Source organism: Phacochoerus africanus, chromosome 6, assembly GCF_016906955.1.
Source record: "Phacochoerus africanus isolate WHEZ1 chromosome 6, ROS_Pafr_v1, whole genome shotgun sequence".
Taxonomy (NCBI): domain Eukaryota; kingdom Metazoa; phylum Chordata; class Mammalia; order Artiodactyla; family Suidae; genus Phacochoerus; species Phacochoerus africanus.
Window position 1 is genome coordinate 92332210 of NC_062549.1, and position 24217 is coordinate 92356426.

General features: G+C 41.0%; 1 pseudogene; it reads right to left on the minus strand.

Annotated features, from left to right (window-relative positions):
- Positions 1 to 540: 540 nt before the first annotated feature.
- LOC125129490 (T-cell surface glycoprotein CD1a-like) lies at positions 541 to 3532 on the minus strand (annotated as a pseudogene).
- Between the last annotated feature and the right edge of the window lie 20685 nt (positions 3533 to 24217).

Genomic DNA, 24217 nt, shown 5'->3' on the forward strand with positions numbered 1-24217 from the left:
ACGAAGGAAAATAATCAAAGAAGTTTAAATTCCAAACAGATTTTTATTGAGAACATAGTACATGCAGGTAAGACAAATTTACAGGGATACAAATAGTAGAAAGACATAGTCCGTGCTCTCCAGAAGCTTAAAATTAGAAGGGTAAAAGAGAACTAAATAGTGGCAATAAAGGGTCTGAAGTGAGAAGGGACTTTAGCGAAGTTTCATTACATTGTGATGGGATTATGATGAGGCAGAGACAGCTTCCACTTGTGAATTAGGGAAGACCCTCTGGAGGAAGTGACTTCTGAAAAGCTTGATGCTCCATTTTATTTGAATATGTGAAGGTTCCTAGGATTTCATTCTACTCAGAATTAAAATTAGAATTTTTAAGTCCCATAAACCAGATTAGAACAAATCCTGAAAAATTACACTTTAGTTTATATTGACTACTGATCATTAAGCAGAAAAACAACAAAACAGTAACAACAAGGAGAGTTGAAAGGACATAATGACTGTACTGTGTGTAGACAGCTCTTGAGTTCCTGGGCTGCTGGGATCTCATTCCAAGGGGATAGGAGCACTTGGAGAGTCACAGTGTGTCCTGCTAAGAACAGTCACTGTACCTGAGATGCAGGTGAGAATTGAGGGATAAGAAGGAAGGGCACTGGGAGGAGGAGAACTTAGGAGAGAAAGAAAAAAAAAAGATGGGCAGACGAGTGGGGAGTGGAGAAAAAAGCAAGAAAGATGGACACAAAGAACCCACCAGTGCTTCCTATGCCAAAATACAAGACCTGTCAGGAGCACCAGGGACACAATCACTGCCAAGAAGATCCAGCCCACGGAGCTGTGCTGTCCTGTGCATTGGGGCACAAGGGTGTCATTTCCAACCCAACACCACTCTACTGCACTCCCCTGCTCTTCCTTTGCTATTCAAGTATCTGCCTCAACAATCTCCTTCCTCCCTATTTCTTCTCTCATCCCGACTCAAAGATGAATGCTTCATCTAACCCTCAACATCTTCCTACATCTGCAGGGCTCTCATTCTCAACATCCATATTTCTTATCTTTATTTTTGTTCCTTGGGGGTCTGGAGTCCCTAGAATCCCACATTTTTCATCTGGCTTTCCTGCTCTGCTTGAAGACCACCCACTCCCATTCCCAGCTGGGCCCCAGTTCTTTCTCACCCAGTAAAGGATGATGTCCTGACCTCCTAAGCTGCTATGCTTCACCATGTAACTCAGGCCAGACACCTCTCCAGCTGCCACATCCAAGGAAATCCGAAGATACCACGTCCCATCAGTATTAGGCAAGATGTCACTTCTCTGAGTGCCCTGCTGCTCCTGCTCACCCTGCATCCACATCACCCAAATAGGCTTTGGGTAGAAGCCAGAGATGTGACAAAACAGCATCAGATGGCCAGGACCAAGACTGGGGCCAAGAGACAGCCAGGCCTCTGGTCTTATTGCAGATGACAGAAAAGATATTCAGATAAGTTTCAAATATTCACATTGGTTTAGATGGACACACCTTTCCACCTCTAGGAATCTGTGACCCATTATCCCCTTTCGCTCTTGAATCCTTATTAGAAAGAGGAGAAGGTATGATTTTAGAACAGAAAATTCAGGGAGGGAGTGTGCAGGGCTGACCTTGTCGCTGGAGATCTGCCTTCCCCACATCAAGAAGACCCAAGAGGAAACATGGGCAGGTGTCACTGAGTGTCCTATGTGTTATTTCCAAGGTGACTCACTTCAAATCGAGTAGTACGCTGATAGGCTGAGCCCTTGTTCCACCCTTTGGAGAGCGCAACCATGAATTGTTCTGAAAGCTCAGCAACTCCGATCCTCAATAAGCAACACTCACTTCACCATGGTGCAGCCCACAGCCTCCTGCCTCCTGTATCTCAAAGGGATCTGGTGAAGAGGGGTTGCAAATTAGAGAAAAGAGGGAGCAAAAAAATGAAATGAGTTGAACGAAAAGGTGATTGAAGCAGAAGGAATCAGTTTAGAAGATTTAGGAGACTAAAGTCAAGATTGTTTTGACCAGAGTTTCAGAGAAAGAGGAATTGGTGGTAGTTGGAGATGCAGGAAGAGATGAAGATTAAAGTGTTTGAAGAAGGCCATATGAATGGTGTGGGCAAGAGAATAAGGAAGGACTTAGTGTGAAACAGTGGGGGTTATAATAACCTAGAGTGAATGGAATGCACTAGATTACGTTGAGTGCATAGACAGAGATTGTTGAAGAGATTGACCAGGGGATAAAATCACACTTTAAGGAGTCAATCATAGAGCAAAAAAGCTGAGGGAGGAGTTCCCGTCGTGGCGCAGTGGTTAACGAATCCGACTAGGAACCATGAGGTTGCGGGTTCGGTCCCTGCCCTTGCTCAGTGGGTTAAGGATCCGGCGTTGCCGTGAGCTGTGGTGTAGGTTGCAGACGCGGCTCGGATCCTGCGTTGCTGTGGCTCTGGCGTAGGCCGGTGGCTACAGCTCCGATTCAACCCCTAGCCTGGGAACCTCCATATGCCAAGGGAGTGGCCTGAGAAATAGCAAAAAGACAAAAAAAAAAAAAGAAATAGCAACAACAACAACAAAAAAAAGACAAAAAAAAAGCTGAGGGAATCTGGTCATAGGCCAAGGAGAAAAATGCTCACAGATGACCACTGATGGCCTATAATGAAGCACAAGCCTACAGACAATGAAACAATCACTTCTGAAAGTAGCAGGTGTCTTGAACCATTTGAGGAATCAGGGTCTGGATTATACTCCTTCCCCAAAAGAACATAATTGCAGTTCTGTGGTAGAACAGGTAAGGTTCAAAAGTGAGTGGAGGCTGTTTCTTAGAGAAATAAGAAAGTCAGTGAGGCACATACACAGCTCCCACCATATCCTCACTCCCCATCGAGAGATGGCTGAACTTACATTCGAGCTTCCATTGAATGACATGGTTGTGAAATACATGAGCAAGTCTAATGAAGTACGAACGAAATAACTTTTCCAGTTCCATCAACTCCTCATTGCTAAAGTTGCCCTTGGACCAAGGCCGCAGGTAAACAAAAGTGCCAAATCTGCTGTCCCAAACTTGCATCTGAAACTCTCCCAACCAGCTTGAGCCCAGATTTTGTGTGCAGGAATGGTTGTAAAATAATGAGATCGCAATGAGTTTGAAGGAAATAGACTCCTGGAAGCCTGGGGGAAAAGAACAGAGAGAGTAAGTAGGGATACTGGGAGGGAGAGAAAACGAAGAAGGAAAGGTGCCAAAAAGGGAAACTCGGAATCTGGAGGAAAGGGAAGCCATAGATACCTCAGCAGACATTTGCCTGCCCCAGGGCCCCGTGCGTTACACACAACTTTCAGAACAACCCAGAGACCTGGAGTCAGGGATACTGGAATGGATCTAGAATAATACTCTCGATCTCCAACTTGGGGAAACCACCCCCTATAAATAGGTGCACACACATACACACACACACATTTTCTTGAACATAGTCTTTAGCATCTTCATTGTCACCACCTGGCAGGAAAACCAGGAACAATGGAAGTTGCAGAAACAGCATTTTGTTTGCAAATGTTCTTTCTCTCAGAAAATTTGGTCTTTGATTTCTGTTCTAAACAAACCTACCCTACAATAACTCTATTTTGGATTCCATCTCCTACCAATAGACAAGCTTTCCCTTTTGTCACTGTCTGGGGGAGAACATCTGCTCCTTCCCTAAACCCTGGATCCTCTATTCAGATGCTCATTTCCCCTCTAGTTCTGACTCTCCTCACTGGCTGCCAGCTTCTCTCCTTGTCACCAGCCTCCATTCTGTTCAGCTTCCCCCAGTTTAACGGCTATGGACCAAGTCTTATGCGGCATTGACAAATCAGTTTACTTTTAAGGACTTTTCATCTCGTTCATGCAATAAAAGCATGAAACCAAATGACAATGGAGCACCCTACCACATGTTCTCAGGGCCCTGCTCTTCTCAGTCACTCTGTCCCTCTCTTGTCTTTTTTAGTATTTCCCAAATATTCTTTCTCTTTCTCATCCCCACCTCATTCACATCTTTAACTTCTCATGAGTTGCTTTATTAGCTTTTTCATAATTCCCTATGATTTCCCACAGAAAGATATAAACTACCACCAATCCACTATCCTTGGGAAAAACCAATAGCCACGCAGACACCACAGGAACATGGAAACATATAAAGAAAAACCTCCTCTGTTTGATGTGCTCTGACATCTATTCACTCACCAAACACTTACTTAGTTCCTGTCTGGATCCAAGATTCTTGTTACACTTGTGAATATATAGTGGTTGACAAGGCAATCACTTTATTCGAGGAGTTTTAGTCCACTTGGGAAGAAAAACACTTAAAACAAGAATTATAAATCTTGGCATTCCCGTCATGGTGCAGGGAAAATGAATCTGACTAGGAACCATGAGGTTGCGGGTTCAATCCCTGGCCTCGGTCAGTGGGTTAAGGATCCGGCATTGCCGTGAGCTGTGGTGTAGGTTGCAGATGTGGCTCGGATCCCATGTTGCTGTGGCTGTGGTGGAGGCCGGCAGCTATAGTTCCGATTCTACCCCTAGCCTGGGAACCTCCATGTGCCAAAGGTGTGGCCCTAAAAAGCAAAAAAAAAAAAAAAAATTATAAATCTTTCCTGAAATTTTTTATATGTACGAACTCTAGACAGAAACAAAACTGCATGAAACAATATTTTCTAAAACAGTGACCCCTAACTGTTTTGTTTGCCCATTCAAAATCTTTTTTTTTTTTTTTTGTCTTTTTGCTATTTCTCAGGCCGCTCCCGCGGCATATGGAGGTTCCCAGGCTAGGGGTCGAATCGGAACTGTAGCTGCCAGCCTACGCCAGAGCCACAGCAACGCAGGATCCGAGCCGCGTCTGCAACCTACACCACAGCTCACGGCAATGCCGGATCCTTAACCCACTGAGCAAGGGCAGGGACTGAACCTGCAACCTCATGGTTCCTACTCGGATTCGTTAACCACTGCGCCATGACGGGAACTCCCTATTCAAAATCTTAACTTCAGAGGTTGCCTTGGATGTTAGATGTATAGTTTGTTTTTTTAAAAGATCAACTGAGTACATTTGAAGATCCAACTGGCTTTATTCAATGAGTCATGGACTGGGCAGCATCCCATTCAGCAACTAGAAGCGATCTCAGAGGAATAGTACAAAATGTAAGGTTTTGATAAGAAGAAGGATGCAGCAGCAAAGGAGCTACTAGTAAAGGAGACGAAAGGATGATTTTAGGCCAGGCCATCTTTTGAGGGGATTTTTCAAGCAGACTGCCTCTTATCCATCAAGGGATAGAGAGGGCCTACCTGACAGATGACCTCATTGGTGCTGACCAGAAAATTCCAAAATGGTTGATTCAGATACATTTCTGGGGAAGGCAAAAAACTGCAATTAAGTCAGATATTGAGTCTGGATTAGGTATCCTGGACATTAATTAGCATATTTAATTGGACGTGTGGTTTTCTTTTTTTTTTTGGACCTGTGGTTTTCTCCTTCTTTTTTTTCACGACTTCTGGTTTTTATTTATGTAATAATATACTCACAGCAGACATCATTTTTACACGTAGCTTATTTGACCTTTGGATATATCTCACTCCTCATCATGATATAACCTATTTCTAAAGAGTGGGTGTGGTTTTCTTTTTAACAACCCCTACTGTACTGGATCCACAACATCTAACAGGGTGCCTGGCAAGTAGCAGGTACGCAATAAGTGTTTTTTTGGCCACACCCACGGCATGCGGAAGGGAACCCACACTGCAGCTGTAACCAGAGCCATAGCAGTGACAACACCAGACCCTTACTCTGTGAGCCATAAGGGAACTCATCAATGAGTATTTTTGAATAATTGCATAAATTGGTAAAACTTTTTTTAATTACAGCACTCTTCAACATAAAAAAAGTTTTAAGACAATAGAAAGCATTATTTGTAAACTTACTTGATGAAATGAAAAAGTTATACAGTTTTACTTAGGATAAAAGTACATGCTAAAAAAGCATGAAGTTTACACAGAGGGTCCATTGTTATTCTCCTATTACTGATGCAAAAATAAATAAACATACACCTCAATTAAGTAGAGTCAGGAGAGAAGTTCCCGTCATGGCTCAGCAGTTAATGAATCTGACTAGCATCCATGAGGACACAGGTTCGATCCCTGACCTTGCTCAGTGGGTTAAGGATCCCTCATTGCCATGAGCCGTGGTATAGGTCGCAGATGCAGCTCGGATGCTGCATTGTTGTAGCTGTAGTGTAGGCCAGCAGGTACAGCTCCAATTATACCGCTAGTCTGGGAATCTCCAAATGCCATGGGTGCACCCCCTCCCAAAAAAAGAAAAAAAGTAAAATCAGGAGAACTGAATGGGGCTCTCCTGCTTGCACTGGGCTTGCCAGAGTTGCAGGCTCCAAATTGCAATTCTTTACCGATCCTGAATCTGCTAGAGAAGTGTTTGGCAGTCAATACTTAAAAAAACACTGAGAATATATAGGAAGTGAAGTTAATAGAGTAGTCTGGAATCATTTATCCAAGATTCTCTTTTTATTGGTCTTGCTTGTATAGTCCATGTTTGCCATATCATAAGCTGGTCTCTGCTGGAAATGCCAACCCACCTCTTTCATGTTGTTTATAAATTTTTAGTAGCTCTTAAATATTTGTTTGTTCTTTTTATCACCTGGAAAAATGTATTTAGACTATTTGTTCTGTTATTTTTTTGTTTACAAGTAAAAAGAAATTATGCAGATTAATTCAAGGAGGAAAACTTTTTGAAAGATGAGATTAAAATAGAAAGCTGGAAAGACCTTCATTCCCATACTTTTTTTTTTTTTGGCTTTTGCCTTTCCAGGGCCACACCCATGGCTCATGGAGGTTCCCAGGCTAGGGGTTGAATCAGAGTTACAGCTGCCCGCCTATGCCACAGCCACAGCAATGCCAGATCCAAGTCGTGTCTGTGACCCACACCACAGCTCACGGCAACGCCAGATCCTCTACCCACTGAGGGAGGCCAGGGATCGAACCCACAACCTCATGGTTCCTAGTCAGATTCATTTCCACTGCACCACGATGGGAACTCCATTGCTATAATTTTTAAAAAGCTAGATAACCAAATTCACAACTTCTCTTGAGTCCATCACAGCACAGAAGTATCAGGGAAACCAATTAACCCAAAATCTAAGGAAAGACAGACTCCACCAAAAAAATAGGGGATACAAACCCTTGTTTACTTGGGACAGATGTCAGATGCTGTATAAGCAAGTAAGAATAATTCAGCTAAAATTGTTAAAAAAAAAAATTCTAGAGGCAAGCATGAGTACAGAGAATAGATGAGAGTCACAGACAAGGGAAATTCACTTATATCTCTAGGCTTTTTTCCACGGACCTCACCAGGGGCTCCTGAAAGCTTGGCGTCAAGGATATAGGCCAGAGAAATCCTCTCCCCTGGCAGAGTCCTCTCTATTGCATGAGAAAGGCAGGAAGTCCCAACCAGATCTTCTTCCTCATCTACCACATAGAAAAAAAAAAAAAAAAAAAGCCTTGATCTGGGAGGCAAGGTGAGAGGGAAGACCAAAAACTCTATTGCTCAGGATACGGGTGGAGACACACAGCAGCTGGGGGAGGAAAAGTGGGGGAGGGACACGGAAACACCCTGCCCGAAACTATTAGACAGTCCATACTGCTGGAGAAGGCAGGAATGCTTAGAAGGCCCAAGGCCCAAGCCCCAAACTAAAGGCCAGTGCACCTGCCTAAGAATGCATCTTCAAAAGGAGATGAGCAAGCGCAGGTAGAACCAGCATCCCACTGCTGGAAGAGAGGCAACAGGATGGACATAAATCTTCTTGGGTCACATGGCAAAGGAAATGCCAAAGCCTGAGAGTGAAGCAGATATTAAGAAAAATGCTCTGACAAACAGCCCCACCCTGCAAACCAAGTCATGCTAGAGGATTTTGAAGGCTGTTGAACAACAAGAGAACACAATCCCAGTTAACTCCTGACTAACTAACTGAAATTGACACAAAACTTAGCAAAAGAAAAAAGTATATCCATTTTCAGGCCCAAAAATAAAAATAAAAATACCACTTACCTCCGTGTCTATATTTTACACAAGCTGTCTGCAAAAAGTACTGTTACACACACACAAATCAAGAGGAATGGAGGCCACAGGCACCTAAAAGGATGTGCACGTGCCCTGTGAGTCCCCTTGCCCAAGAGAGAGTCATATGAGCAAGTTAAAACAAATTTTTAAAAAATCTACCACCACAGGTTTTGAGAGAGAGAGAGGATGACTTCCAAAAAAAGAGGAAAAATGTTTATATTTTAGAACAATTAAAAATACTTCCTTTCTTTTAAAAAAAAAAACTTCCTTTCTTGCATTTTACATAAGAGGCTCCATATTTACTGGGTTGTACTGGACACCCAAAATTATGTAGCCACCTGTGCTTATACCCTTCATTGTGGACTGGGCAACATGAGGAAGAGGGAGTTTGAGTTTGGATGGGAAGGAGAGGAAATAGAGTTAAATGAGGAATGAAATCTAGGACCAAAGAGTTGGGAGCTGGTCAGAGATACCCAGGGACATAACAGATGGAGAAGGAGGAGAAAGAGGAAGAGGAAAGAGGCAGAAGGTGGGAGGGGAGGAGAAGGAAAAAGAAGCTGAAAGGGAAGAAGAGGAGGATAGGAGAGAGAAGTGGAACAGAGGTGCAAGCTTCGTTGGCTCAGGTCCTCTGGACAGAGTTGATCCTGATCAGGGACGCGGGACTTGGTACTCGGGTCCTGGTCCCGCTGTGGATCTGCAGCTTCCCAGCCAGCTCCGCTACACTGGTGGATGAAAGACATGGCCTGAAGGAGAAGAAAAGATAGGGGCTTCTCAGGACCTGGCTGAGAAATACTTAGAACTGCGGGAACTGAGAAAGAGCAGAACTGGGGAGCCTCCAACAGGAGACAAAATGGTCATGGGGAGTGTGGGGGGTAACCATGATGGGGATCAGGGGATGGAGAGAACTGGGAGAGAAGGAGGTGGCTCTATAGATCACTGATAACTTGTGTTCTCTGGACCAGGAAACCCCAGAGGAGAAAACAGGGAGCAGTGGGATATACCCTGATTAAAACTCAAGTTGGCAGCATATCCAGGCTATCCCAGGGGAGTCCAGTATTCTTGCTGGTGTCCCCAGACCTCCCTGGGGATTCCTCTTCTTGACTCCTTGGTGCTTAGGCCACCAGCATTCTCAGGTTCTTTCTGACAGCTCTTCCTTTGTTCTCCTCCAAACCCCATCACAGTTCTTGAATTCCTCCCTCCTCTGCAAAACCCCACACAGTCTGACACACACATCTGACATCCTCCTCCCACCCAACAGAAACCTCAACTTCCCTTCCAGAGAAATCCACTGCCTCTTCTACCACCTGCCTCTTACTGACCTCATTTTCCCAGCCGCTCTTCTTCACGGCTTTCTCTTGGCTTTCTGGCCTCCAACATCTTTTCCTGCTTCTTTCTGTGTGCTTTCACACACACACACACACACACACACACACACACACACAATCTTTTCCACTAAAAGGAGCTTTGCACTGAGAATCAAGATGAACTCCTGGACCCCTGCTGGATGCTGTGAACTGGAGGAATCATATCAGCGTTCTGCACTCAGTTTCCCCATCTGTAAAATGAGTTGAAGGAACTGAGTCTTTTCTAACATGACTTCTGGCTCTAATGTTTTTGTGTCTTACTGTGCTCCTCTCCTTCCCACCGTGTGGTCTCCTCTTCCCCCTTGCTTCTCCTTCTTTCTCTCTCTCCCATTGCTTCCCAGTCATTCCCCACTTAGCCTTTATCTCAACTCCCAGGATTCCAGCCCATCTTCTCATAGTCCCAACTCATTCACTCTAATCACAGTCCTTCCTTTCTGATTCACTTTCAAACCTAAAGTGTTGTTTTCTCTTGTGATTCTTGGATTCCCATGTGTAAATATATAAAAGTTACAGATTTTATTTCTGACAAGATGGCACACTGAATAACTTGACCCAGAAATGCAAGATTTTTTTAATGTCTTTTGAAGTTTCCTCTGTGGTACAATGGGATTGGCAGCCTCTCTGGTGAGCTGGGACTCAGGTTTGATTTCCCAGCCCCATGCAGTGGGTTAGGAATCCTGCTTTACTGTAGCTGCAGCTGCAGTGTAGGCCACAACTTTGGCTCAGACCTGCTCCCTGGCCCAAGAACTCTAGATGCCCCAGGTCAGCCAAAAAAAAAAAAAAAAAGACTAAAAATGCATTTTGATTCTTTTTTTGTTTTTTGTTTTTTGTTTTGTCTTTTTGCTATTTCTTGGGCCGCTCCTGCGGCATATGGAGGTTCCCAGGCTAGGGGTCCAATCGGAGCTGTAGCCACCGGCCTACGCCAGAGCCACAGCAACGCAGGATCCGAGCCGCGTCTGCAACCTACACCACAGCTCACGGCAACGCCGGATCGTTAACCCACTGAGCAAGGGCAGGGACCGAACCCACAACCTCATGGTTCCTAGTCGGATTCGTTAACCACTGCGCCACGACAGGAACTCCCTGATTCTTTTTTTGAATGCATAGCTACATTCACAGTGAAATAAGGGAAATCCCTTAGGGGACCAAACAAAAAAGAAAAGGGAACCCAGAGTGGCAAACAGGATTCCATTCTTTCTTCCCACATACCTTATTACAGACTATTTAGTGGACCTCCCTGTGCTATGCAGGAGGTCCTTGTTAATTATCTATTCTATATACAGGAGTGTGTATATGTTATTCCCATCCTTCCAGTTTAATCCCCTACCCCACAGTTTCCCCTATGGTAACCATAACTTTGATTTCAAAATCTGTGGGTTTCTTTCTATTTTATAAGTTCTTTTGTATCATTTTTAATTATATTCACATGTAAGTGATCTTATATGATATTTGTCCTTCTCTGTCTGACTTACTTCACTTCGTATGAGAATCTCTAGATCTATCCATGTTGCTGAAAATGGCATTATTTCATTCATTTTTGTGGTAGAGCTATATTCCATTGTATATATGTACTACATCTTCTTTATCTACTCCTCTATCAATGGACATTTAAGATATTTCCATATCTTAGATAGTGTAAATAGTGCTGCAGTGAACACTGGGGTGCATATATCTTTTCAAATTATAGTTTTTTCAGACTCACAGACATAAAGAATAGACCTATGGTTCCCAAGAGGGTGGGGAAGGAGCAGGAGGAACTGGGAGTTTGGGGGTAGTTTTGGATGCAAACTATTACATTTTTTTTTTTTGTCTTTTTGCCTTTTCTAGGGCTACACCTGCAGCATATGGAGATTCCCAGGCTAGGGATCTAATCGGAGCTGTAGCCTCAGGCCCATGCCAGAGCCACAGCAATGCGGGATCTGAGCTGCGTCTGTGACCTACGCCACAGTTCATGGCAACACCAGGTCCCTAACCCACTGAGCAAAGCCAGGGATTGAACCCGAAACCTCACGGTTTCTTGTTGGATTCGTTAACCACTGCGCCACGACGGGAACTCCCAAACTATTACATTTAAAATGTATAAGTAATGAGGTCCTACTGTAGAGCACAGGGAACTATATCCAGTCTCTTGGGACAGAACATGATGGAAGATAGCATAAGAAAGAGAATGCATATATATGTATGACTGGGTCACTTTGCTGTACAGAAGAAATGGGCACAACATTGTAAATCAACTATACTTTAATTTTTAAAAAGACATAAAAAGTAAATGAAAACTCACCCAATAAATAAATAAGTCATGGGACATAATTTAGAGCATAAAGACTACATTTGAAACACTGTAGTGCATATTTGAAAGTTGCTAGGAGAGTAAATCTTAAAAGAACTCACCATAAGAAAAAAACTTGTAACACGTATGTTGACTAGATTTATTGTGGTGATCACTTTGTAATATATGCAAATATTAAATCATTATGTTGTATACCTGAAGCTAATATAAAGTTATACATCAACTGTAGCTCAAAAAAAATAAATTAATTAAGTACCCCCACAAAAAAAAAGAGTTTTTCTCAGAATATACACCAGGAGTGGGTTTGCAGGATTATATGATAGTTTTATTTTTATTTTTTTGAGGAATTTTATATTTTTTTCCATAGTGACTGTACCAATTTACATTCCAGCCAACAGTGTAGGAGGGTTCTCTTTTCTTCACACCCTCTGCAGCATTTATTGTTTATAGTTTTTTTGATGGCCATTCCGACTAGTGTAAAGTGATACCTCATTGTAGTTTTGATTTGCATTTCTCTAAAAATTAGTGATGTTGAGCATCTTTTCATGTGCTTTTTGTCCATTCATATAACACCTGTGTGTTAGATGTCACTCAAAATAAGAAGCTGATGAGAATCTCAGATGGCCAAAGAACATTTTCTTGCCCATGCTGCTTAATAGTTCTTACCTGTTTTAGTAATCTCTAGATAATAAGAAAATAGTTAATATATCTGTCAGGTGTCTCTTCTTGTACCAATTGCACTTAATATCCTTTTTTTCCTGGTTTACTTTGTGAGGGCCTTATAATAAGAAAGTAGGTGAAGGCATCTATAAGTTGCCATATGTTTACTCAAAATTCTCCTTAAGAGCATCCACCAAAACACTATTTTAAGAAGAAAGTCTACAAATAACAAATGCTAGAGAAGGTGTGGAAAAAAGGAGACCTTCTAACACTGTTCATTGGAACATAAATTGGTGCAGCCACTATGAAAAAAATATATAGATGTTCCTCAAAAAAATAAAACTAGAATTATATGATCTTGCAATCCTACTGCTGGGCATACGTCCTGAGAAAACTATAACTGGAAAAGATACATACACCCCAATGTTCATTGCCATACTATTCACCATAGTCAAGACATGAAAGCAACCTAAATATTCATCAACAGAAGACTGGATAAAGAATATGCAGTACATATATACAATGGAATATTACTCAGCAGTTAAAAAAAAAGCATGAAATAATGCCATACATAGCAATATGGATGGATCTAGAGATTATCATACTAAGTGAAGTAAGTCAGAGAAAGACAAATACCATATGATATCTCCTATATGTGGAATCTAAAGTATAACACAAAGGAACATATCTACAAAATAGACAAAGACTCACAGGTATAAAGAACAGACTTTTGGTTGCCAAAGAGAAGGGAGGGGTGGATGAATTGAGAGTTTGGGATTAGCAGGTGCAAACTCTTATATATAAAATAAATAAAAAATGGAGTTTCCGTTGTGGCGCAGTGGTTAACAAATCTGACTAGGAACCATGAGGTTGCAGGTTCAATCCCTGGCTTTGCTCAGTGGGTTAGGGACCTGGTGTTGCCATGAGCTGTGGTGTAGGTCGCAGACGCAGCTCGGATCCCGCGTAGCTGTGGCTCTGGCATAGGCTGGCGGCTACAGCTCCATCTGATTGGATCCCTAGCCTGGGAACTTCCATATGCCGCGGGAGCAGCCCTAGAAAAGGTAAAATACAATAAATAAATAAGTAAATAAATAAATAAATAAATAAATAAATAAATAAATAGTAAGGCCCTACTGTATAACACAGGGAATTATATTCTGTATCTTATGATAAACCATTCATGGAAAAGGATATGAAAAAGAATGTACTTACATCTATAACAACTGCAGTATTTTGCTATACAGTATAAATTAACACAACATTGTAAATCAACCATATTTCAATAAAATTTAAAAATAAAATAAGCTATTTTAAGAAGACTTTGATTTTCCATAATATGTTCTGAAAATGCTGCCTAAAATTTTAATTGTTTTCCTGCAATTCTAACATGTTTCTTTACAGGGCTACCTTGCTTAGTGACTAATCATCTAGAAGAAAACTAATATGAGGCCACAATCCACAATTAGAGAACACAGAGAGGAATAATTCATCATAAAGGGAAGTTGGCAGACCAACAAATAGGCTAGATTGCTCAAGAATAACACACAGAGGAAATTCTGTTTTAAAAGCTTAACAACCACTATGGACAACAGTATGGAAGTTCCTCAGGAAACTGAATATAGAACTACCATGCGACCCAGCAATCCCACTCCTGGGCATATACCCAGACAATCCAAAAGGATATGTGCACCCCTAAGTTCATAGAAGCACAATTCACAATAGCCAAGACATGGAAACAACCTAGATGTCCATCGACAGATGAATGGATTAAGAAGATATGGTACATATACACAATAGAATACAACTCAGTCATAAAAAAGAATGAAGTAATGCCATTTGCAGCAACACGGATGCAACCTGAGATTCTCATACTAAGTGAAATAAGTCTGAAAGACAAATGCCATTTGATGTCACTAATATGTGGAATCTAAGATATGGCACAAATGAACCTATCTACAAAACAGAAACAGACTCACAGACAGAGAGAGCAGAATTGTGGTAGCCAAGGGGAGAGGGGAGGGAATGGGATGGATGGTGAGTTTGGGGTTAGTAGATCTAACCATTCACGTTTTTAATGGATCAACAATGAGGTCCTGCTGCATAAAGCACAGGGAACTATATCCAGTCTCTTGGGATAGACCATGATGGGAGATAATACAAGAAAGGGAATGTATGTATATACATATGACTGGGTCACTTTGCTGTACAGCAGAAATTGACCCACAATAAGTAATATGTCCTTGCATCACCATGGCCATTTTCTTGCTATGTCCTGGCATCATCTTTCCTCTGTGTACACACATCCCACTTCACTCCTTTGTGTCCAAATTTCCTCTTCTTATAAGGATACCATTCAGAATAGATTGGGAGCCATCCTAACAGCTTCAGGGGTTTTTTCATTTCTTTTTTGTTTATTTTGGGTGGAAGGGATGTGCCATGACATGCAGAAGTTCCAAGGCCAGGAATCGAAGCCACGCCACATCAGTGACAATGCCAGATCCTTAACCCACTGAACCACCAGGGAACTCTAGCTTCATTTTAATTTAATTGCCTCTGTAAAGGGCCTATCTCCAAAGACTGCTGTGTTCTGAGATACTGGGACTTAGGGCTTGAATTTTAGGGAGACATTTCAGCCCACAACACTGAATAAATTCACTTTTCAAAATCCTCACTTTACCTCTTTCACCTTTCAAAGTCTTATTGATTTTCAAATGTGTTTTTTCAACAGAGATCTTCTAGTTATCTGGATTTCTGAGACTGTTGCTATGGCTATGAATGACTGTCTCAGTGTTGTCAGTCTGAGGGATAGGAGGGGAGCACATAGCCATGATCCCTATCCCCTCATAGGGAAGTGTTTCCTGTGGAATGTTAATACCCCCACACTTGCAGTTTTGAGCATCCAAATGTCATAAGCAGCTGTTCACAGGTGTCCCAACCACATCATGAGAAAAGTCTTAGTGCAAAAAAAATGTCAAACATATGCTCTACAGCTGAAGTTAGGTTCTCTAACCTGATGCCTTAGCAAGAGCTGGGGGTCGGGGGGCAGGGAAAATAGACTGAGAAGATGTGAAGTAGGGCGCAAGAGGTGTCTGATACTATCAGGTTTTTAGGAGCAAACACAGAAAAAATATATTCATAGCACCTTTTTTTTTTCCATAGGAAAACTCCCAAAACACCACAATCTGTTCAGTAACTGTTTACCTTCCTGTGACATCTAGTGGTGAAATATAGACATTCACAGGCATCAAGTTATAGTTTTAATGGTGTCTAAAATGAAATTCCTCTGAAAATTCTATGTAGCTCAGCTTTACTCCATTCTGCATCAAAAACTTGGAGCCTTTGTGGACAGTCACCTGCAGGAATTCCTGTTCATGTGTTGGGAACTTTGTCTTTTTTTTTTTTTTTGCTTTTTAAGGCCACACCCACAGCATGTGGAAGTTCCCAGGCTAGTGGTTGAATTGGAGCTACAACTGCTGTCCTATGCTGCAGCCACAGCAATGCAGGATCCAAGCTGCATCTGCAACCTACACCACAGCTCACAGCAACGCCGGATCCCTGACCCACTGAACAAGGCCAGGTATCAGATCCACATCTACAAGGATACTAGTCAGATTCATTTCCACTGCACCACGGCAGAAACTCTGAGACACTTGTCTTAATGTACCACCTTAAGAAGAGCAGGCAAACTCAGTTTGGTGCCTTATAAATAAACTACATTAACTCAGGGAGCTTTGTAATAAGACTTTGCTATAAGTGGAGGATTTTATCTGACTCTGAGCTACTTCCCCCATATTTTTCCCCATAATCACAGTCAATCTTAAATGAGATCTCCATATTTGTAATCAAAAAATTCTAATTTCTCTTGCTTTTGGAAGTTGCTGTCCTTAAATATTCAAATTAAAATGTCTATGCGTGGAGTTGCTGTTGTGGCACAGCAGAAATGAATCCAACTAGTATCCGTGAGGATGTGGGTTCGATGCCTGGCCTTGCTCAGTGGGTCAGGGATCCAGCATTTCTGTGAGATGTGGTAAAGATCACAGATGAGGCTCAGATCCCTCATTGCTGTGGCTATGGCATAGGCCAGCAAATGTAGCTCTGATTTGAACCCTAGCCTGGGAACTTCCATATGCCGTGAGTGTAGCCCTGAAAAGGAAAAAAAATGTCTAAGAGAAATTATACCAACTATACTTAAGCCAGATTACTTCCATTATTCTAAAACCCACAATTAAATACATTATTGTTTCCCAATTTTATTTATTTTTTATTAAATGTATACTCATTGAATCAATTTTTTATATGAAAAATTATTGTGTTAAAAACTAGGAGTTCCCATCATGGCATAGCGAAAATGAATCCAACTAGGAACCATGAGGTTGCAGGTTCAATCCCTGGCCTCGCACAGTGGGTTATGGATCCAGCGTTGCTGTGAGCTGTGGTGCAGGTCGCAGACATGGCTTGGATCTGGTGTTGCTTGTGGCTGTGGTGTAGGCCAGTGGCTACAGCTCTGATTGGACCCCTAGTCTGGGAATCTCCATATGCCTCTAGTGCGGCCCTAAAAGGACAAAAAAAGAATAATAATAATTGGCAAGTCAAATACAAATTGTACTCGTAAAGGTTTTGTTTTTGTGGGTTTTCTTTTGTAGCCATTATTTCTAGCAAAGTGCAATTTTCTCAGATTGAATTATACAGATCTAAATGCTACTATATCCAATTTTATCCACTATAAATTTTCTTTTGTGTTGTTTTGCTGCTATTCATATTTTGTTTTGGCTATGCCCTCAGCATGCAGAAATTCCCAAGCCAGCCAGAGATCCAACCCAAACCAAAACTGTGACAATGCTGATCCTTAACCCACTAGGCCACCAGTGAGCTCCCCTCCCTTTTTTTTTTTTTTTTTCTTTTTCAGCTGTACCTGCAGCATATGGAAATTCCCAAGGATCAACCAGAGCTGTTTTCTACCCACACCTGCAGCGATGCCAGATTCTTAACCCACCACACAGGGCCAGGGATGAAGCCCATGCTTCTGCAGGAGCTAGTAAGATTCTTAATCCACTATGCCACAGTGAGAACTCCTAAGGCAGCAATTTTCAGTCTTAACCTCACCTCTGGTTAGGCTTCCTCCCAGTACACAGCTGATCTTAGCAATATTTAATCCTGGAACCTAATGGGAGTTGGATGACTTCAGTTTCATCTTTTGAATTCATGGTAGAAGAGCCCTTTTTTCTAGGCACCATGAAACTACATGAGACTAGATAATATATTCTATCTAGTCTAGAATATACTATCTAGTCTCATCTATTCTCTAAACTAGGTCAACCATCACTGCCATTTACTCAGCAAAACAGGGGTGGGATACTGCCAAAAATCATTAGTTCAAGTAAATCATTGCTGCATTTGAGAGTCTTCTAGATTCCAGTCTCTCAAACCTGTCTCCACTATTGCCAATCTTTCATCTATCTCAGTTTTGGCAGGCTTTCTTTTCCACTGTTGACTCCAGAAATTGCTATTTCTTGATAATCATGTATAAAGGGCTCCTCTCTTGGAAAATCTGTCCATCTGGCATTTTCTTACACCCACCTCACTTCAATAGTTTCATAGATAAGTACAAGTTTTACAGTATCCAAATTTTTTGATGTTACCATGGGAACAAAGATTTTCTACCTCATTTCATATCCCAGCAAGAAAATTTGCTTATTGTGTTTAAATTGTTGTCAAATTGCAAAGAAAATTATAGTTTCTTTACTTTGTCTATAACTGATCTGGTTCTTCTCATAATGATCTCCTGCTGGATGAAAGGAAAAAAAAGAAGAAAAGGATGTAGTTATGTTTAAAACTTAATGTGGAATCTAGATTCCATTTTTCTATTATGAGCCTAGGAGCTCCTACTGTATAAATAGAAAACAGATGGGACATATTCTCTGGGGCTATGACTTGCAGAAGTTAAGATATATCTAACTCCATTTCTTCATAAGCAAAGAAAAAATAAAGTATGTAGCTTATGAAAAAATAATCCAAGGACTATTAAATTAGATAAAACAAATATTAACAGATCTGAAGGGAAAATAGACAGAAATACAATAGTACTAGGGGACTTTAATATCTCACTTTTAACAATGATTAATCAATTAGACATAAAATTATTAAGTAAACATTGGACTTAAACTCCATGTTAAAACAGAGGAACCTAATAGACACATACAAAATATTCCATCCAACTTCAGCAGAATACACATTCTTCTCAAGCACAGAAGGGCTACTCTCAGGATAGATCATATGCTAGGCCACAAAACAAGTCTTAATAAAGTTAGGAAGATTGAAATAAGATCAAATATCTTTTATGATCACAGTGGTAAGAAACTAGAAATAAATTACAGAAAGAAAAATGGGAAATTCATAAATACACAAAGGTTAAACAACATGCTTCTGAACACGTATGGGTCAAAGAAGAAATCAAAAGGGAAATCAAACAATATATTGAAACAAATTAAAATCTAATCTCAACACATCAAAACTCATGAGATGCAGCAAAATTAGTTCTAAGAGGAAGGTTTATAGCAACAAGTACCTACATTAAGAAGAAAATACTCAGAGTTCCCATTGTGGCTCAGTGGTAAAAAACACAACTAGTATCCATGAGGATGTGGTTTTTTTTTTTTGTCTTTTTGTCTTTTGTTGTTGTTGTTGTTGTTGTTGTTGTTGTTGTTGTTGTTGCTATTTCTTGGGCCGCTCCCACGGCATATGGAGGTTCCCAGGCTAGGGGTCCAATCGGAGCTGTAGCCACCGGCCTACGCCAGAGCCACAGCAACTCGGGATCCGAGCCGCGTCTGCAACCTACACCACAGCTCACGGCAATGCCGGATCGTTAACCCACTGAGCAAGGGCAGGGACCGAACCAGCAACCTCATGGTTCCTAGTCGGATTCGTTAACCACTGTGCCATGACGGGAACTCCAGGATGTGGTTTTAATCCCTGGCCTCGCTAAGTGGGTTAAAGGATCTGGCATTGCTGTGAGCTGTGGTGTAAGTCACAGATGTGGCTCAAATCCTGAAATGCTGTAGCTGTGGCATAGGCCAGCAGAAATAGCTCTGATTTGACCCCTAGCCTAGGAACTTCTGTATGCCAAAGGTGTGGCCCTAAAAAGACCAAAAAAGAAAAAGAAAGAAAGAAAAGAGTGCTTAAATAAACAACCTAATTTTACACCTCATAGAACTAGAAAAAGGAGAAAAAACTAAGTCCAGAGTTAGAGGAAGGCAATGGCAAAGATCAGAGCAATAAATGAAATAAATGAAATGGAAATTAAAAAGATGACAGGAAGGACCAATAAAACTTAAAGCTAGTTTTTTGAAAAGGTAAACAAATAAATGATTAGTTATACTAAGAAAAAAAGAGAAGAGACTAAAACAAAATGAGAAATGAAAGAGAACACATTTCAACACAGAAATGATAAGGATCATCAGAAACTACTATAAACAATTTGCTAAGAGAGTAGCACTTAAATGTTCTTACAAAAAAAAGGTAACTATGTGAGATTAGGGATGTGTTAACTCAATTGTGGGAATTCTTTCACAATGTATAAGTACATTATATCATCACAGTTTACACTTTAAATATATTATAATTTTTGGTCAATTATACCTCAGTAAAAGCTGAAAAATTTATTCTGGCCTATGTAGAATTCTACATCCAAAAATTGGGGCATTCATGTTCTTCTCAAGCACACAAGAATAAAATATATAAATGGCTATATTCTAAGCCATAAAGAATATCTCAACACATTTCAAAGAACGGGTAGTTTATCGGCCCTATTCACATTCTCTGACCATAATATCACTAATATAAAAGTTAACAAAAAGATAAATGATTAAATTTCCCATATTTTTGTTTTAAAAACATATTTCTAGGGAATTCACTAGTCAAAGAAGAAATTATGCTGAAAATTTAAAAGAACTTAGGACTGAATAATAATATAAAAAATTACAAATAAAAACCTGTGAGATATACAGTTTTACTGTTTAGTTTTTCAGTTTTTGAATGCTGATTCTTTATAGGTCAACTAGACTAATACTTGTATTTTTTGCTCTGCAGATTTTATATCTACTGTACTTACTAATACTTATGAAAATTATATTGAAATCTCCCTTGAAATTCCATCAATTTTTTTTTGTCTTTTTGCCATTTCTTGGGCCGCTTCCACAACATATGGAGGTTCCCAGGCTAGGGGTCCAATCGGAACTGTAGCTGCCAGCCTACGCCAGAGCCACAGCAACGCAGGATCCGAGCCACATCTGCAACCTATACCACAGCTCATGGCAACGCCAGATCCTTAACCCACTGAGCAAGGGCAGGGACTGAACCCGCAACCTCATGGTTCCTAGTCGGATTCGTTAACCACTGCACCATGACGGGAACTCCCGAAATTCCATCAATTTTTGAGCAAGAGATTTCAAGAGAAATCTGTAGACTTTAAAATGCTTATATTGGAGCAAAGAAACCCTGAAATTTAATGAGCTAAAAGGTGTATTTAAGATATAGTCAAAGGCCTGGACATGCTTTGGCTGTGGCAATAGGGACCTACAGGCCTCCAGATGCCAGAGGGGAGGATGGACAGGGATCAGCCATGAGAAACCAGCTTGAGTGAAGTCTCCAGCAAAAATGGAATGACTATTTGGAATGACCTGAGTACTTCATGGCAGTGGCTTTCTTATTATCAGCACAGAGAACTAAAGGTCAGAGACTGCTTGATTCATGAAAGCAGAAAGCAAGATTGTAGGGATTGGGTATAACAGCAATGACCTATTACCTTGGAGGAAGACAGCAAGAGTAGGCTGAGTCCAAAATACCTGTATGTGTGCCATGCCAAGCTGAATGCCATCATGAACAAAAATTTGGCTGCTGTGGATTCCCTTTGTGGCTCAGCAATAACAAACTCAACTAGAATCCAAGAGGACACAGATTCGATCCCTGGCCTTGCTCAGTGGGTTAAGGATCTGGCATTGCCTTGAGCTACGATGTAGGTTGCAGACATAGCTTGGATCTGGCATTGCTGTGGCTGTGGCCTAGGCTGGCAGCTACAGCTCCAATTCGACCCCTAGCCTGGGAACTTCCATATGCTGCGGGTGCGGCCATAAAAAATACAAAAAAAAAAAATTGGCAGGTGTGAAAGGCCGTACTAGATGTCACCCTGTTTCCACGTAAGGCATGTGCTAGGCTCGTTATCCAGGCCAGTGTGAAAAAAGTAATTTCCATGTCTGATAAATACCATGATTTTGAGGAAACTGGGAGGCCATGTTTAATACGGCTGGGTTCACATTCAGGAAAGTCACACAAAAGTATAGCAAGAATTTTTACTGACTTGATTCAATTAACAGCAGACACAGGCATTCCCCTTGTGGCACAGTGGTTAACAAACCCAACTAGAATCCATGAGGATGAGGATTCAAACCCTGGCCTCGCTCAGTGGGTTAAGGATCTGGCATTGCTGTGGTGTAGGTCCCAGATGCAGCTCGGATCTCTCATTGCTGTGGCTGTGGCATAGGCTACGCTTCCACCCATAGCCTGGGAACCTCCACATGCCCTGAGTGCTGCCCTAAAAAGAAGACAAACAAAACAAAACGAAACAAAAAACAGCAGACACAGCTAGAAGTGTTTGTGATTTATAACTTGTTAAATCTCCAATAGAATGGGATTACTCTCTGCTAAGAAGATTCTAAGGGTCTTACTTCTTAAACAGTCAGTACAGCAAAAGTAAACATCTGAAGAATATAAGGCCACAAACATCCTGTCTCTCCCTCACATGAACTCTACATGTTTATATTATTGATTTAGGGTTTAAAATAAAGGAGCCCACCCAGGGAGTAACATCCCCACAGACCTTGTTTACTACAGGGCGCGTACCTATGCCCAGGTGGACATTAATCCCTAATCCCCTGTGACTCAGTTCACAGGAAGAAAAGGGTGAGGAAACTATGAGACTTAACAAGACTTACAAGACATTCCCACACCTAAGACTCTATTGGACAAGGACTAATATAGGTAATTAAGCAAAGCCAATGGGAGAAAACCACATCTTCCTGGACCCCACGTTGGTGCCCTCCATCTTTAAGGAGTAAAAACCCCTATAAGACAATAGAAGAAGGGGGCTCTTCTGCCCCCTCCCAGCAGCCTGGGAGCTATTTGCTTTCTTTTAATAAAGACATTGGAGTTCCCATCATGGCTCAGCGGTTAGCGAACCTGACTAGCATCCAAGAGGATGCAGGTTTGATCCCTGGCCTCACTCAGTGGGTTAAGGATCCGGCACTGCTGTGAGCTGTGGTGTAAATCACAGATGCAGCTCAGATCCCACATTGCTGTGGCTGTGGTGTGGGCTGGTGACTACAGCTCCAATTGGACCCCTAGCCTGGGAACCTCCATATGCTGCGGGTGCAGCCCTAAAGAGACAAAAAGACCAAAAAAAAAAAAAAAGACTCTGCTTGCTTGCAGAAAAAAACTAAATTAAATTAAATAAAGGAGCCTAGAGTTCCCTGGTAGCCCAGTGGTTAAGGATCTGGTGTTCTCCTTGCTGTGGCTCAGGTTACTGCTGTGGCTCAGGTTCAATCCCTGACCTAGGAAATTTTGCATGGTCAAGGCCAAAAAATAAAATAAAATAAAATAAAATAAAATAAAATAAAATAAAATAAATAAAATAAAATAAGAAGGAAAAGTACCTGTCTATCACACAGAACTAGAATAAAGTTACCTCCCCCTTCTGCATCCCGGTTTGCTATGATATGGGAGGTTCTGCAGAAGAGCATCAGCTATCTGTCATTTGTTACATGTCAGAAGCTTCTCTTCTCTACTGCTACAAGTACAGGTACTGGAAGGACAAATGAATAATTATTGTATTCTTAGCAGGGATGAGCAGACACACTGATGTGCCCAAATGAAGCATAGCATGTAGCATCCTTGAAAAAAAAAATAGGGCTCAAATGACAATAGGATTGAGATATTTGCTTAAAAGGGTTTAGGCGAAAAATGCCACAGAGGGTTTCAAATTAAATAAAATAGTATATGTAAGGAATTTACCCAAATCCTTGGCATTTAGGTTCAATAATATAGAATAATAGAAAAATTCAAGTACAGTAGTCATTAAAATAAAGAGGGCAATAATTATATTTACAAAATTTTCAAAATGTCAATTATTGAATATGTGTAAATATAGAGTCACTATCTACTTGCTAATGAACTAGAGTAAAATTTGCAGGGTAGCTTTTAGTCAAGTAATATGTCAATCCATATACTTTCTCAAAAGCATATATTTTCATTTGAATATTGCTAAGGTATAAGTTGGCATTTTTCAATAACGATTTAATACTGGGTATTTTCAAAATCTAGATTTATTTAATAAAGAATTTTTAAGCTGATTATAAAAATACTCAGTGTGATTTAATCAATAGTGCATGATTTTAGTAGTCAAAATAACCTCTCTGATCAATACTAGGCAAATAAATTATAACCCTTTTTTCTATATAAACACAAAAAATAAAAATTAAAAAATAAAATAAAAGAGGGAAAAATATCCACCCACCCAAAAACCTAGATAAAATGGCACCTTTCTGGTAGATGATGAGCATAACTGAGCCAGGGATAGTTTCTCTGCTCCTGCTATTCTGCTACACACAGGGTGGTGGCACACTGTCCCTCTGGGGCTGGGCTTCTGTTTAGGAGGCTTCCAATTTCTGGTTGGTTGATCACACGGAGCTCTACAGTTAGTTCAGCTGAATAAGTTGTTCTTAGGGGAAACAGTCTGTCTTCCTTTGTTATTCCCAAGACCAGGCT